Genomic DNA, 16,159 nt, shown 5'->3' with positions numbered 1-16,159 from the left:
TGGTGCTCCGTTGTTCGGGAGTGAGAGGTGGTGATGGGTTTGGATATGTCGTCTGTTCTACTGGTGTATGTGTGTGTGTGTGTGTGTGTGTGTGTGTGTGTGTGTGTGTGTGTGTGTGTGTGTGTCTGTAATACGATTCGGCTTTGAAGATTTTGATGGTACTGTCCACCAGCAGGTAACCACTTCGTGGACCATCAGTTTCACCTGCTGACAGGCATTCCCATCAGTGGACCAGGATATGTCATGATATGATGTATATATACCTAGTTCCCATCACCTACCAGACCCCCATCACAGTTCCCATCACCTCCCCTACCTCCACCACAGCTCCCATCACCTCCCCAACCTCCACCACAGTTTCCATCCCTTCCCCAACCCCCACCATAGTTCCCATCACCTCCCCAACCTCCACCATAGTTCCCATCACCTCCCCAACCTCCACCACAGTTTCCATCCTTTCCCCAACCCCCACCATAGTTCCCATCACCTCCCCAACCCCCACCATAGTTCCCATCACCTCTCCAACCCCCACCACAGTTCCCATCACCTCCCAAACCTCCACCACAGCTCCCATCACCTCCCCAACCTCCACCACAGCTCCCATCACCTCCCCTTAACCCCCCAAAAAACACAATTCCCATCTCCATCCCAACACATAAGTCCCATGTGGGCAATCTCGACCACAAGGGTGACCTGTGTTTCCCTTCTACGTTATAATCAGGCAATAGAGAGCGTCAGCCGGTATATAAATCTGTATATAAATCTGTATATAAATCAGGCTGAGGCCACAGAGTCTGGATCGAGGCGAGGCGATGCCAACGCGCTGTCATTAGGTGAATTGTGAACGAGTGCCACCTCGACATACATTGACCTCCCCCCCCCCCTCAGCTGATCGTATTTTTCAATGGTGTTAGAACGAACGTATTATTCGCTGACAATGTGGGGGGGCGGGGGGGCCCTCTTTTATGTTTTGTTTCTGGCCTGGTTCTTCTACACGCGCGCCCTCGGTCACTCTTGGAAATTTATATGATTGCCACTCGTGTGTTTATTCTAAGTTGATTATTAAGGTTTGTAGAATGTACAGAAGTGTGTGTGTGTGTGTGTGTGTGTGTGTGTGTGTGTGTGATTTCATATAAACCAGATGATTAGAGGGTTCATCGCTGTCTGGGTCCATCGTGAGAATCTGTGGCACATAATGATTCACTGTAATTGATGAATATCCTGTGTGGAGAAATCTCTGATTCCCACCAACAGTATATATATATATATATATATATATATATATATATATATATATATATATATGTGTATATATATTGGAAAGGATCACAAATGGCGTCCTAGCTTCGTCTCTTCGATGTATATCAATTGACTGTTATATTCCTCTATTGTGTCTCCCCTGATGATGTGATTATTACACGAAAGTGCACTTGGGAACTTTTCGTGTTTCATTTTCCCCGTGGACTCATAGAAATATATATATACATATATGGCGATGGGAATGAATAAAGGCAGACAGTGTGAATTATGTACATGCGTATATATGTATATGTCTGTGTGTGTATATATATGTATACGTTGAAATGTATAGGTATGTATACTTGCGTGTGTGGACGTGTATGTATATACATGTGTATGTGGGTGGGTTGGGCCATTCTTTCGTCTGTTTCCTTGCGCTAACTCGCTAACGCGGGAGACAGCGACAAAGGAAAATAGATAAATAAATGATATATGTGTGTGTGTTTGTGGATGATATCAGTTCATAATTTGTATTATCTTCCAGATTTATATAAGAGTTGGATGGATGGTGCGTACCTTGAACATCAGATAGTCTGAATAAACCCACAATTCTTTAGCGTTAATGTACGATTGTGTTTGGTGGTTTTGTGTTGATTTTCCAAGGGTCAAAGGTGATCAAGTCAGGTTTCTGTACCAAATCTCGCCTAGAATGTTGATAGCACACACACACACACACACACACACACACACACACACACACACACACACACACACACACACACACACACACATACACACACACACGCGAAAAACAAAAAGGGCGAGACAGTGGCCAACCAGCACACCCTTTTCTTCCTTCACGAAGCCCAGTGAATGAAATTGAGAATTAGCCTGAGTGGTGACAGTGCCACCAGTGAGGTGTTACGTGATGAACGAGACTAAGAGGATGTAGATGCAAGTTTCCTCCGATGTTCGATAGACAGGATAGACAAGATGGGTTGTGGTACAGTCTTCAGGCAGCGTTGGCACTGCCAGACACTGTAGGCACTGCTGGGACCACAACCAGACACTGTAGGCACTGCTGGGACCACAACCAGACACTGTAGGCACTGCTGGGTCCACAACCAGACGCTGTAGGCACTGCTGGGCCCACAACCAGACACTGTAGGCACTGCTGGGGCCACAACCAGACACTGTAGGCACTGCTGGGTCCACAACCAGACACTGTAGGCACTGCTGGGGCCACAACCAGACACTGTAGGCACTGCTGGGGCCACAACCAGACACTGTAGGCACTGCTGGGTCCACAACCAGACACTGTAGGCACTGCTGGGACCACAACCAGACACTGTAGGCACTGCTGGGTCCACAACCAGACACTGTAGGCACTGTAGGAAGCATTGCCTGGTGAGTCATGAGGTTTTTGGTGTGTCCTGGGAAGTTGTGAGGTTATGAGGGTAAAGGTACATTCTCTCATAACAATGAGATATGAAATACTTCAGTTTTAAGACCAATTTGAATATCTATTTAAAAATTCAATAATGAGATTAATCAGTGTAATATAATACTTGGATTATCTATAACTGAAATAAAGAAAATATCCATGGCTTGTTTACATTATCATAATGCAGATATAAAATAATGATAAACAATAAAACTAATGGAAGTGATTATACAGTTATTTACACAAAGGCATGTCTCGTAAACTGGACCAGCTTTCCATTCTGAACCGGATTTATTCACGTAAATACCGAGTTTTGAACGTGTATAGCTGGCTCCACCCTGTGATAACCTGTACGTTACAAGATGATGTAACGTAACACTTTGTTACGTAGGAAGATAAGTGAGTATATTGATCACCTTTATGATCGATCGTCATGCAAATGGTCGTACGTTACTCCCAAGGGTAAATGAAAGTGATTAGAATATGAGTAATTATCAATAAACCAAGATCGTGGTTGAGGGAAAAAAGACACCGTGGTGGAGTAATGTTGGAGAAGGGACCGTGGTGGTGGTAGAAACCGTGGTGGTGGTAGAAACCGTGGTGGTGGTAGAAACCGTGGTGGGGTAGAAACCGTGGTGGTGGTGGTGGTGGTGGTAGAAACCATGGTGGGGTAGAAACCGTGTTGGGGTAGAAACAGTGATGGGGTAGAAACCGTGGTGGTGGTAGAAACCGTGGTGGGGTAGAAACCATGGTGGTGGTAGAAACCGTGGTGGGGTAGAAACAGTGATGGGGGTAGAAACCGTGGTGGGGTAGAAACAGTGATGGGGTAGAAACCGTGGTGGGGTAGAACCCGTGATGGGGTAGAAACCATGGTGGGGTAGAAACCATGATGGGGTAGAAAACGTGATGGTGGTAGAAACCATGGTAGGGTAGAAACCGTGATGGGTAGAAACCGTGGTGGGGTAGAAACCGTGGTGGTGGTGGTGGTGGTGGTAGAAACCATGGTGGGGTAGAAACCGTGTTGGGGTAGAAACAGTGATGGGGGTAGAAACCGTGGTGGTGGTAGAAACCGTGATGGGGTAGAAACCGTGATGGGGTAGAAACCGTGATGGGGTAGAAACCGTGGTGGGGTAGAACACGTGATGGGGTAGAAAGCATGGTGGGGTAGAAACAGTGATGGGGTCGAAACCGTGGTGGGGTAGAACCCGTGATGGGGTAGAAACCATGATGGGGTAGAAACCATGATGTGGTAGAAACCGTGATGGGGTAGAAAACGTGATGGTGGTAGAAACCATGGTAGGGTAGAAACCGTGATGGGTAGAAACCGTGGTGGGGGTAGAAACCGTGATGGGGTGGTAGGGAGATCATGAATGGGGGTTGAAATTCTCATATATGGGACGCAAGGCTGTGTTGTGAGCGGTGATGGTGAGACCTTGAAGCCATTCCTCACCATTCATGTTAGGTCATCACCCCTTAGCTCTCTCTCTACCCATTCCCCCGCATTCACCCCATCACTATCCCCCTTCCCCGCCATTAACATTACGAAGGGATTACGGTGAAATTCAAACAATAATAGACCACTGGGGTCATTAACTGTAATAGCTTAATCGTTAATGACCCCCCACAGGTGAAGGCCACAGTTCTTCTGTTATTGTTTTCGAAAGCAGTGGATGCCGTTTTCCTTCATCTCGCGCACATTACGTTTTTCATCTCCCTCTTTGTCTCGTGATGCGCTGTACGACCCCCCCAGATTCGTGTCGTAGTCTCCCCTTCATACGTTCGCTCTGGGGGTTCCACCTTGACCTGAGAATGACCTTTCACAGTGGAACGTCTTCTCAGTACCATGTTCTCACCTTCGCCTCGAGGTCAGAGGTCAAACCATTGAAGTTAAAAGGTTAGCCCGTCGTGGTCAAGGGGTCGTGTACCGTCGTGGTCAAGGGGTCGTATACCGTCGTTCTCAAAGGGTCGTGTACCATCGTGCTCAAGGGTCGTGTACCGTCGTGCTCAAGGGGTCGTGTACCGTCGTGCTCAAGGGGTCGTACCTTCGTGTTCAATGGGTCGTGTACCGTCGTGTTCAAGGGGTCGTGTACCGTCGTGCTCAAGGGGTCGTGTACCATCGTGCTCAAGGGGTCGTGTACCGTCGTGCTCAAGGGGTCGTGTACCGTCGTGCTCAAGGGGTCGTGTACCGTCGTATTCAAGGGGTCGTGTACCGTCGTGCTCAAGGGGTCGTGTACCGTCGTGCTCAAGGGGTCGTGTACCGTCGTTCTCAAGGGGTCGTGTACCGTCGTGCTCAAGGGGTCGTGTACCGTCGTGTTCAAGGGGTCGTGTACCGTCGTGCTCAAGGGTCGTGTACCGTCGTGCTCAAGGGATCGTGTACCGTCGTGCTCAAGGGGTCGTGTACCATCATGCTCAAGGGGTCGTATACCGTCGTGGTTAAGGGTCGTGTACCGTCGTGCTCAAGGGGTCGTGTACCGTCGTGCTCAAGGGGTCGTGTACCGTTGTGCTCAAGGGGTCGTGTACCGTCGTGCTCAAGGGGTCGTGTACCGTCGTGTTCAAGGGGTCGTGTACCGTCGTGCTCAAGGGGTCGTGTACCGTTGTGCTCAAGGGGTCGTGTACCGTCGTGTTCAAGGGGTCGTGTACCGTCGTGCTCAAGGGTCGTATACCGTCGTGCTCAAGGGATCGTGTACCGTCGTGCTCAAGGGGTCGTGTACCGTCGTGCTCAAGGGGTCATACCGTCGTGCTCAAGGGGTCGTGTACCGTCGTGCTCAAGGGGTCGTGTACCGTCGTGCTCAAGGGGTCATACCGTCGTGCTCAAGGGGTCGTGTACCGTCGTGCTCAAGGGTCGTGTACCATCGTGCTCAAGGGGTAGTGTACAGTCGTGCATCTTTGAGTGGCAGTGGGGGGGTGTCCTGGATCAATCTTCGTCTCATTTATCTATTCAAATATTATATATATATATATATATTTTTATGGAATATCTGAAATGTTATTTTCTGTTCCTGGAAATGTCTTGGGGGGGGGACTTTATTGAAATTGTTCTCGTGTTATCATAGAAATTTCATAGCCACCTTTGAATCCGCCTTTCCATATTCCTTTGTCGTGAAGAAGACGCGTGTGTGTTTGAGAGAGAGAGAGAGAGAGAGAGAGAGAGAGAGAGAGAGAGAGAGAGAGAGAGAGAGAGAGAGAGAGAGAGAGTATAGGTTAGATAGAGAAAGTATAGACGGAAGAGGACACACACGATCTATGTAGTTTTAAAAGAGTCTGACGGGAGAGAGAGAGAGAGAGAGAGAGAGAGAGAGAGAGAGAGAGAGAGAGAGAGAGAGAGAGAGAGAGAGTCGAGGCCTGATTAAGTCTCTTCCCCCCCAAAAAAAAAACTAGGTACTTGAAGATGATAAACTAATTAAATGATACCATCGCTGACACATTAAAACTCGTCCGAGAGCAATTACTGCACGATTTTCAGCTGATAATAAAAAAAGAAGAAATAGATTGATGTAAAACTAACTCTCTCTCTCTCTCTCTCTCTCTCTCTCTCTCTCTCTCTCTCTCTCTCTCTCTCTCGTGTTTATCTTTCACGTTCTTGAGTAATTATTTTTCCCTTCCGTGGCTGGTGACCTACACGTGGGAACATGTGTTTCATCCCCACATTAACTTTATCTACCAGTCTGTAGTCCCTCCCTGGTCGTGACACAGCATAGCGGAGAGATGTGGGTAGCGGAGGGGTGAGGGTAGCGGAGGGGTGAGGGTAGCGGAGGGGTGAGGGTAGCGGAGGGGTGAGGGTAGCGGAGGGAGGGGGTGTGGGTAGCGGAGGGATGGGGTGAGGGTAGCGGAGGGTGTGGGTAGCGGAGAGGGGTGTGGGTAGCGGGGGGGTGAGGGTAGCGGAGGGGTGAGGGTAGCGGAGGGAGGGGGTGAGGGTAGCGAAGGGTGTGGGTAGCGGAGAGGGGTGTGGGTAGCGGAGGGGTGCAGGGTAGCGGAGGGACGGGTGCAGGGTAGCGGAGGGAGGGGTGAGGGTAGCGGAGGGAGGGGTGAGGGTAGCGGAGGGAGGGGTGAGGGTAGCGGAGGGAGGGGGTGCAGGGTAGCGGAGGGACGGGTGCAGGGTAGCGGAGGGGTGCAGGGTAGCGGAGGGAGGTGTGAGGGTAGCGGAGGGACGGGTGCAGGGTAGCGGAGGACGGGTGAGGGTAGCGGAGGGGTGCAGGGTAGCGGAGGGACGGGTGCAGGGTAGCGGAGAGGTGTGAGGATAGCGGAGGGAGGGGTGAGGGTAGCGGAGGGAGGTGTGAGGGTAGCGGAGGGAGAGGTGAGGGTAGCGGAGGGAGGGGTGAGGGTAGCGGAGTGGCTGTGGCTTTGACGAACTGGAAGTTCGACTCTGGCATTGTGTCCCGCCGACCATAAGAGGTTTCAGACGTTGCTACGGTTTCCAGTAAGTAAACCCCAGTAGACCCCGTTTTCTCTGTCCGATAGATAGATAGACGCTTGTAATTACCTACCAACAGTTATTGAGGTCAATAATGCAGTAGTTAGTGTGAAAATGACGCTTGTAATTACCTACCAACAGTTATTGAGGTTGATAATGCAGTAGTTAGCGTGAAAATGACGCTTGTAATTACCTACCAACAGTTATTGAGGTTGATAATGCAGTAGTTAGCGTGTTAATGACGCTTGTAATTACCTACCAACAGTTATTGAGGTTAATAATGCAGTAGATAGCGTGATAATAACGCTTGTAATTACTTAACCAACAGTTATTGAGGTCGATAATGCAGTAGTTAGTGTGAAAATGACGCTTGTAATTACCTACCAACAGTTATTGAGGTCAATAATGCAGTAGTTAGTGTGAAAATGACGCTTGTAATTACCTACCAACAGTTATTGAGGTTAATAATGCAGTAGTTAGTGTGATAATGACGCTTGTAATTACCTACCAACAGTTATTGAGGTCAATAATGCAGTAGTTAGTGTGATAATGACGCTTGTAATTACCTACCAACAGTTATTGAGGTCGATAATGCAGTAGTTAGCGTGATAATGACGCTTGTAATTACCTACCACCCTTCGAGACATTATGACTAGCACTTAGAGCAGCAATCTTGTGGTCCCATCTCTTCGTCCCTCAATCCGAGGCGTCGAGCAGGACGGTAATAAGGGACCCACACTCTCTCTCTCTCTTTTTTTTTCCCTAAGAGTTTATTGGATCAGCGATCAGGCGGTGGAAGCCTTCCACACCAACTTGGAAGTTAGGGAAAGTCGCACAAACTGATCCAGACAGGGTGTAACGGACCAGACCTGGAATTCCTTCCAGCGTTATACAGCGAAAACCTGGAACATATCCCTCCTCCCACTCCACTCCTCCCACTTCTTCTTCTTCTTCTTCTTCTTCTTCTTCTTCTTCTTCTTCTCCTCCCACTCCACTCCTCCCCCTTCTTCTTCTTCTTCTTCTTCTTCTTCTTCTTCTTCTTCTTCTTCTTCTTCTTCTTCTTCTCCTCCCACTCCACTCCTCCCCCTTCTTCTTCTTCTTCTTCTTCTTCTTCTTCTCCCACTCCACTCCTCCCACTTCTTCTTCTTCTTCTTCTTCTTCTTCTTCTTCTTCTTCTTCTTCTTCTCCCACTCCACTCCTCCCACTTCTTCTTCTTCTTCTTCTTCTTCTTCTTCTTCTTCTTCTTCTTCTTCTTCTTCTTCTTCTTCTTCTTCTTCTCCCACTTCTTCTTCTTCTTCTTCTTCTTCTTCTTCTTCTTCTTCTTCTTCTTCTTCTTCTTCTCCCACTTCTTCTTCTTCTTCTTCTTCTTCTTCTTCTTCTTCTTCTTCTTCTTCTTCTTCTTCTTCTATTCTTTTCTTCCCACTTCTTTTTCTTTTTTTCTTTTCTTTCCTGTCTTAAGAGAGAGAGATTCGTCTCATAGAACGAACCTGTCCGGTCATATGAGAGAGAGAGAGAGAGAGAGAGAGAGAGAGAGAGAGAGAGAGCCATTCCAACCGCAAGATTTGAATTGATGATGATGTGTGTGTGTATGTGTCTGTGAGAGAGAGAGAGAGAGAGAGAGAGAGAGAGAGAGAGAGAGAGAGAGAGAGAGAGAGAGAGAGAGAGAGAGTAATAACTCATGTTTTCCACACACAAGGTATTAACTGATCATGAAATTTTTTTTTTTACTTTGGAAGTGCATAAAAAAAGAAGGAAATAATAATAATAAAAAAAAATAGACACGTCCATTTATTATGCTTTAAAAAAGTCAAGCTTAACGTATCTTTGTCTGTTTAATTCCCTAAAGGAAACCATTGTTTAGTTCTAATATTAATTACTGCCCTGGATAAAAAATGCAATAAATACGGTGGGGGAACCCGGTTCTCTGGCCATGGAATTTCCACTCGACCCACGTGAAATATTTAATTTTCTTTGACGAGAGCGACCCCAGTTCATATTTCACAGCGAAAAATGGTCGTTCACTAAGGCTTCACGGGGCCCCGCCCCCCCCACACACACACGCACTCCCGCATTTATTTAGAATTTCCCGAAGTGTCTCGTTATCACACGGACGGAAATGTGATCCCGATCAAATGGTAAACAACACGTTACTCTTCCTACCTGGCGGCTGCTAGGATGAATCAACTCCAACCTACGATTTTCATAGATTTTATCTGGACTTTGAGGTTTATATATATATATATATATATATATATATATATATATATATATATATATATATATATATATATATATATATATATATATATGGTCACTGTTGACCCAATTAGTTATCTTGCTGTTGACTCAATTAGTTACCTTACTGTTCACCCAATTAGTTACATTACTGTTCACCCAATTAGTTATCTTGCTGTTGAGTTATTAGTTATCCTTGTGTTGACCCAATTAGTTATCTTACTGTTGACCCAATTAGTTACCTTACTGTTCACCCAATTAGTTACATTACTGTTGACCCAATTAGTTATCTTGCTGTTGAGCTATTAGTTATCCTACTGTTGACCCAATTAGTTATCTTACTGTTGACCCAATTAGTTATCTAACTGTTGACCCAATTAGTTATCTAACTGTTGACCCAATTACTTAACTTACTGTTATTATTGACGCAGGTTATCTTGCTGTTATTGTTAATACAGTACTGTTTTGCTTATCCATATTATCTTCCACAGGTCACCTGCCAGCCAGCTGTCTTGACCTGAACGTGGAGGTCAGTCGTCTGTCCTACACGCAGGTAAGTCATATTTCAACTTGGGCCCCCGTCTCCTGTACTGTACGAAGAGGGAGCTGTACACTCTGGTGGGGCCCCCATCTCTTGTACTGTACGGGGAGAGAGTTCTACACTCTGGTGGGGCCCCCATCTCTTGTACTGTACGGGGAGGGAGTAGTACACTGGTGGGCCCCCCCCATCTCTTGTAATGTACGGGGGGAGGGCGTTGCTCGCCCCTGGGGCCCCATCTCTTGAACTTTCACCTCTGGTAAACAAGTTCTAAACTTGTGTATGTTGTTCACATTCCATTTTGTTATGTACTTTATCCTTGTCATCCCCCCACACTCTTAAACTGTAAAGGTTTCCCTCTGTATTTTCCTGTAAATTTCTTGCTTAATTTCATGTTAATTGGTCTGAGGTCGCTCTGTCCTCCATCCGTTGAAGAAGAGCAGTTGTTAACTGTCTACGTCATCAGTTATGTATGTAGAAAATGTAATGTGTGTTATTACTTTGTGGTTATTGATCTGTGTGTTATAGGGAGAGAGTTTTACACCTGTTTTGCCCCGTCTCTTAACCTTGTACACACACACACACACACACACACACACACACACATCCCATCCTATCCTAACCCTGGGGTTTGTGTGTGTGTGTGTGTGTGTGTGTGTGTGTGTGTGTGTGTGTGTGTGTGTGAAGTCCCAACCCAACTCCCAGTTGTGGGATGATGAGATCCCAGATCTTCGTCTGGTCTGGTGGCTTTGGCATCATTACCGCCACATTGTTTGATGATCTGCCAACAATTATACCCCATTCATTGTCCCCCCCCCCCACCCACCCCCAGAGAGTCGAGTACTACGGGGGTGGGGGGGGGGGGGGGAGAAAGTATTTCTAATGGCCACCAGTTTAATCTCTCTGGGTAAGGTTTGGTTCAGCCAGGAAGTTTTGAGACTTCTTGCCAGTCTTAGAAAGAGGGAGACTCGAGGTTAAAAAAAAAAAGAATGCATGGAGAGGTTGGAATTGGTGGACTGAAATAATGAAGTTTAGATATTGTGAGAAAAGCTCAAGTGTTGAGGTGTGTGTGTGTGTGTGTGAGGGGGAGTGCGCGGCACTGGGGTCAGATGTACTGGGGACCTGTGGGTTACTGGGCTGTTTCATCTGTACTGGGGCAAGTGCAGAAACTGGGGACTTTGTTGTGAGACCTTTTTAACTACTTGTGTCGTTCATCTGTACTGGGGGAACGTGAGGGATCGGTGAAGGGGACATGAAATTTGAAGGAACGTAAAGAGGCGTTCCTCTACGATGTTCATTTGTGAGTAAAGACGTGCTCAGGGGTTCCTGCTCTCAGTTCCTATACGGTTCGGCACAGGTTCGAACCCTGGATGTCGGAGGCATTGTTTGCTTATGATGGCGGTCGTCGCGATCTACCAGTAGATGGTCGTCGTAGCCAATTATCAATAGATTATAATGAATGTTATCAGGGAGGAGCGTCGTCTCTCGGATATGGTACACCAGTGAAGGATTATTATTATCATTATTCACCAGAGACCCGCGCCTCTCATGTCTGTGGAGCGTGCCATGCAATGTGGAGGTGAAAGTATGTCACGAACCCCATTAAGCTTCATTTTGGGAAGAGGAGACGCCCCAGTAACAAGACGCCGCCATGCTGGGGGAACATTACCATTAATGGCGGCCCCCCTTTGCTCCCCCTGGAGAGTAAGCCTGTGGCTAATTATCAGTTTGGATGTTGGGGCTTGAGAGTGTCTGCAGCGCAGCCACCAGAGAGGTACACACGTCTGAGGACGTGAGCAAGGCAGCTACTACAGGTACACACGTCTGAGGACGTCCACAAGGCAGCCACTACAGATACACACGTCTGAGGACATCCACAAGGTAGCCACTACAGGTACACACGTCTGAGGACGTGCACAAGGCAGCTACTACAGGTACACACGTCTGAGGACGTCCACAAGGTAGTCACTACAGATACACATGTCTGAGGACGTGCACAAGGCAGCCACTACAGGTACACACGTCTGAGGACGTGCACGAGGCAGCTACTACAGGTACACACGTCTGAGGACGTCCACAAGGTAGCCACACTACAGATACACACGTCTGAGGACGTCCACATGGCAGCCACTTCAGGTACACACGTCTGAGGACGTCCACAAGACAGCCACCTCAGATACACACGTCTGAGGACGTCCACATGGTAGCCACTACAGATACACATGTCTAAGGACGTCCACAAAGTAGCCACTACAGATACACATGTCTGAGGACGTCCACAAGGCAGCCACTACAGGTACACACGTCTGAGGACGTCTACAAGACAGCCACCACTGGTACACACGTCTGAGGACGTCCACAAGACAGCCACCACAGGTACACACGTCTGAGGACGTCCACAAGACAGCCACCACTGGTACACACGTCTGAGGACGTCCACAAGACAGCCACCACAGGTACACACGTCTGAGGACGTCCACAAGACAGCCACCAGAGAGGTACACACGTCTGAGGACGTGAGCAAGGCAGCTACGACAGGTACACACGTCTGAGGATGTCCACAAGATAGTCACTACAGATACACATGTCTGAGGACGTCCACAAGGCAGCCACCACAGGTACACACGTCTGAGGACGTCCACATGGGAGCCACTACAGGTACACACGTCTGAGGACGTCCACAAGGCAGCCACCACAGGTACACACGTCTGAGGACGTCCACATGGCAGCCACTACAGGTACACACGTCTGAGGACGTCCACAAGGCAGCCACTACAGATACACACGTCTGAGGACACCCACAAGGTAGCCACTACAGGTACACACGTCTGAGGACGTGCACAAGGCAGCTACTACAGGTACACACGTCTGAGGACGTCCACATGGCAGCCACTACAGGTACACACGTCTGAGGACGTGAGCAAGGCAGCCACCACAGGTACACACGTCTGAGGACGTGCACAAGGCAGCTACTACAGGTACACACGTCTGAGGACGTCCACAAGGTAGTCACTACAGATACACATGTCTGAGGACGTGCACAAGGCAGCCACTACAGGTACACACGTCTGAGGACGTCCACAAGGTAGTCACTACAGATACACATGTCAGAGGACGTCCACAAGGTAGCCACTACAGGTACACACGTCTGAGGATGTCCACAAGGCAGCTACTACAGATACACATGTCAGAGGACGTCCACACACAGATTGTGCGTGCGAGACTAACATTTCCCCTGACACTCTCGGCACGACACGCGAAGTGGTCCCGCGGCCCCCCACACACACCACCCAGCCTCACTCAGGACTCCCTGACATTCTTCCTCACCTGACGTACTTCTTCTGTCCTTCGCCTGTTTATTGACGGCCATCCGCCCGTCCCTTAGGCGCTTCCTCTCCATTTCCTGTCTTGGCCATACAGTGCTACAGGCTCGCTCCCTCACGCCTCTATGAACGTGCCTTCGTATCTCATACTTTTCCCGTATCATCGCTTTTCACTGTGAGTGTCCATTTCTTTTCTAATGCTTTCTCTGTCTACTATGTGTGGCCATTTCTTTTCTAATGCTTTCTCTGTCTACTGTGTGTGTGGCCATTTCTTTTCTCATGCTCTCTCTGTCTACTGTGAGTGTCCAGTACTTTTCTAATGCTCTCTCTGTCTACTGTGTGTGTGCCCATTTCTTTTCTAATGCTCTCTCTGTCTACTGTGAGTGTCCAGTACTTTTCTAATGCTCTCTCTGTCTACTGTGTGTGTGGCCATTTCTTTTCTAATGCTCTTTCTGTCTACTGTGAGTGTCCAGTACTTTTCTAATGCTCTCTCTGTCTACTGTGTGTGTGGCCATTTATTTTCTAATGCTCTCTCTGTCTACTGTGAGTGTCCAGTACTTTTCTAATGCTCTCTCTGTCTACTGTGTGTGTGGCCATTTATTTTCTAATGCTTTCTCTGTCTACTGTGTGTGTGGCCATTTCTTTTCTAATGCTCTCTCTGTCTTCTGTGTATGTGTGGCCATTTCTTTTCTAATGCTTTCTCTGTCTACTGCGTGTGTGTAGCCATTTCTTTTCTAATGCTTTCTCTGTCTACTGTGAGTGTCCAGTACTTTTCTAATGCTCTCTCTGTCTACTGTGAGTGTCCAGTACTTTTCTAATGCTCTCTCTGTCTACTGTGAGTGTCCAGTACTTTTCTAATGCTCTCTCTGTCTACTGTGTGTGTGGCCATTTCTTTTCTAATGCTTTCTCTGTCTACTGTGTGAGTGTCCAGTACTTTTCTAATGCTCTCTCTGTCTACTGTGTGTGTGGCCATTTATTTTCTAATGCTCTCTCTGTCTACTGTGTGTGTGTGGCCATTTATTTTCTAATGCTCTCTCTGTCTACTGTGTGTGTGGCCATTTCTTTTCTAATGCTTTCTCTGTCTACTGTGTGAGTGTCCAGTACTTTTCTAATGCTCTCTCTGTCTACTGTGAGTGTCCAGTACTTTTCTAATGCTCTCTCTGTCTACTGTGTGTGTGGCCATTTCTTTTCTAATGCTTTCTCTGTCTACTGTGAGTGTCCATTTCTTTTCTAATGCTCTTTCTGTCTACTGTGAGTGTCCAGTACTTTTCTAATGCTCTCTCTGTCTTCTGTGTGTGTGTGGCCATTTCTTTTCTAATGCTTTCTCTGTCTACTGCGTGTGTGTGGCCATTTCTCTGCTGGACTCGGACTTTACTTTCTTGTATTCACTCTCTTGTTCCTCCACCTCCTGCCTCCCTACACACACACATCATCATCATAGCGACCACAGTACTCTACAACTCCCTCTTGTGATTCACCTAACGACACACAACTGTGGCGCTACGATTCACCAGGACACACCACAGTCACTCCACCAGGCTCCCAACCACACGCCGTGTCCCCTCCATAAACCACGTCTGACAATCATTGTCGTAGTACACACACACACACACACACACACACACACACACACACACACACACACACACACACACACACACACACACACTCCCTCTCTCTCTCTCTCACCCATTATTTAAAACCGCTCACTCATACTTCCTTCCACTCTCATGTAAATATCACGTCCATTATAAATGCTCTTAGCAGCATTCAACAGTTTTATGTACACACCTTGCACATAGTGAGGATTTCCCAGGGTATTTCTTGTCGACGCTATGACACACCTTCCCTGGATTCATAACAATCGGATGCGTGAGTTTTATTCTTAATCTAATCACGATAATCTGTGTCGAGAGAGTGGAATGTGGGCAGCATTCACCTCCCCTTCCTGTTGTCTTTGCTCATCGGAAATGGGGATGATTGATCTCTGTTTCACATCGTCTTTTTCACATAACTCTGTCATCATACAAAGTGGGTCTATGTTCACATGTCTCAGTCATCATACAAAGTGGGTCTATGTTCACATGTCTCTGTCATTATACAAAGTGGGTCTGTTTACACATGTCTCAGTCATTATACAAAGTGGGTCTATTTTCACATGTCTCAGTCATTATACAAAGTGGGTCTATTTTCACATGTCTCAGTCATCATACAAGTGGGTCTATTTTCACATGTCTCAGTCATCATACAAGTGGGTCTATTTTCACATGACTCAGTCATCATATAAAGTGGGTCTATTTCCACACGTCTCAGTCATCATACAAAGTGGGTCTATTTTCACATGTCTCAGCCATCATACGAAGTGGGTCTATTTCTCATCCGTCCATATCGTACTTTATTTCCCCTTGTCTTCTGTACAGACTATTGAGGAACCATCTCACTTAATGACTAACATGGCTATCATACCTCCACCCTTTCACCCCCTTACATTTACAACCTCATTCGTGCCCATTTCTCTTTCCCCTCACCATTACGCTACTGCTCTTCTCGCTCCCTTAATTGTAATAACTTCCTATTCCTTATCCCATTATTTTCTACTTTCCCATCCGCCAATACTACAACCTCGCTTCCTCTACCCTCGTCCTCCTGTAACTATGATACCTATAGATGTATATGCATTCCGTTAATCACCCACACATTGTCGCACATATTATCCACATGTTCTCGATTATCAGCATCTTCGGGTAAACCATTATGATATATCTGTCACTACTCATTCTGTCTCCTCCCTTTATCGTCCGTACGCCCGTAACTGTCACCTGTGTATCGCTCTTGCATCTCCTCACTACATCGTTAACACATTTCGTTCGCCCGCATTTGCCTACGTACCTTTCTCTCAGTTAGAGGAGTGGTTATAATACAGTCCTCTCAACACCTTATACCGACCTGTCCTGTTCCCACACCTGCCC

General features: G+C 47.3%; 1 long non-coding RNA gene across 1 annotated transcript in view; it reads left to right on the top strand.

Annotated features, from left to right (window-relative positions):
- Window positions 1-16,159, top strand: part of LOC139764826 (uncharacterized) — a 735,103-nt gene that overhangs the window by 276,037 nt on the left and 442,907 nt on the right. Inside the window, exon 2 of the long non-coding RNA XR_011716481.1 lies at window positions 9,821-9,882. This is a non-coding gene — a long non-coding RNA (uncharacterized lncRNA). The remainder of the gene's footprint in view (window positions 1-9,820; window positions 9,883-16,159) is intronic.

This window comes from Panulirus ornatus, chromosome 51, assembly GCF_036320965.1.
Source record: "Panulirus ornatus isolate Po-2019 chromosome 51, ASM3632096v1, whole genome shotgun sequence".
In the NCBI taxonomy this organism is placed as follows: Eukaryota; Metazoa; Arthropoda; class Malacostraca; order Decapoda; family Palinuridae; genus Panulirus; species Panulirus ornatus.
This window is presented reverse-complemented; position numbering and strand designations above follow the sequence as displayed.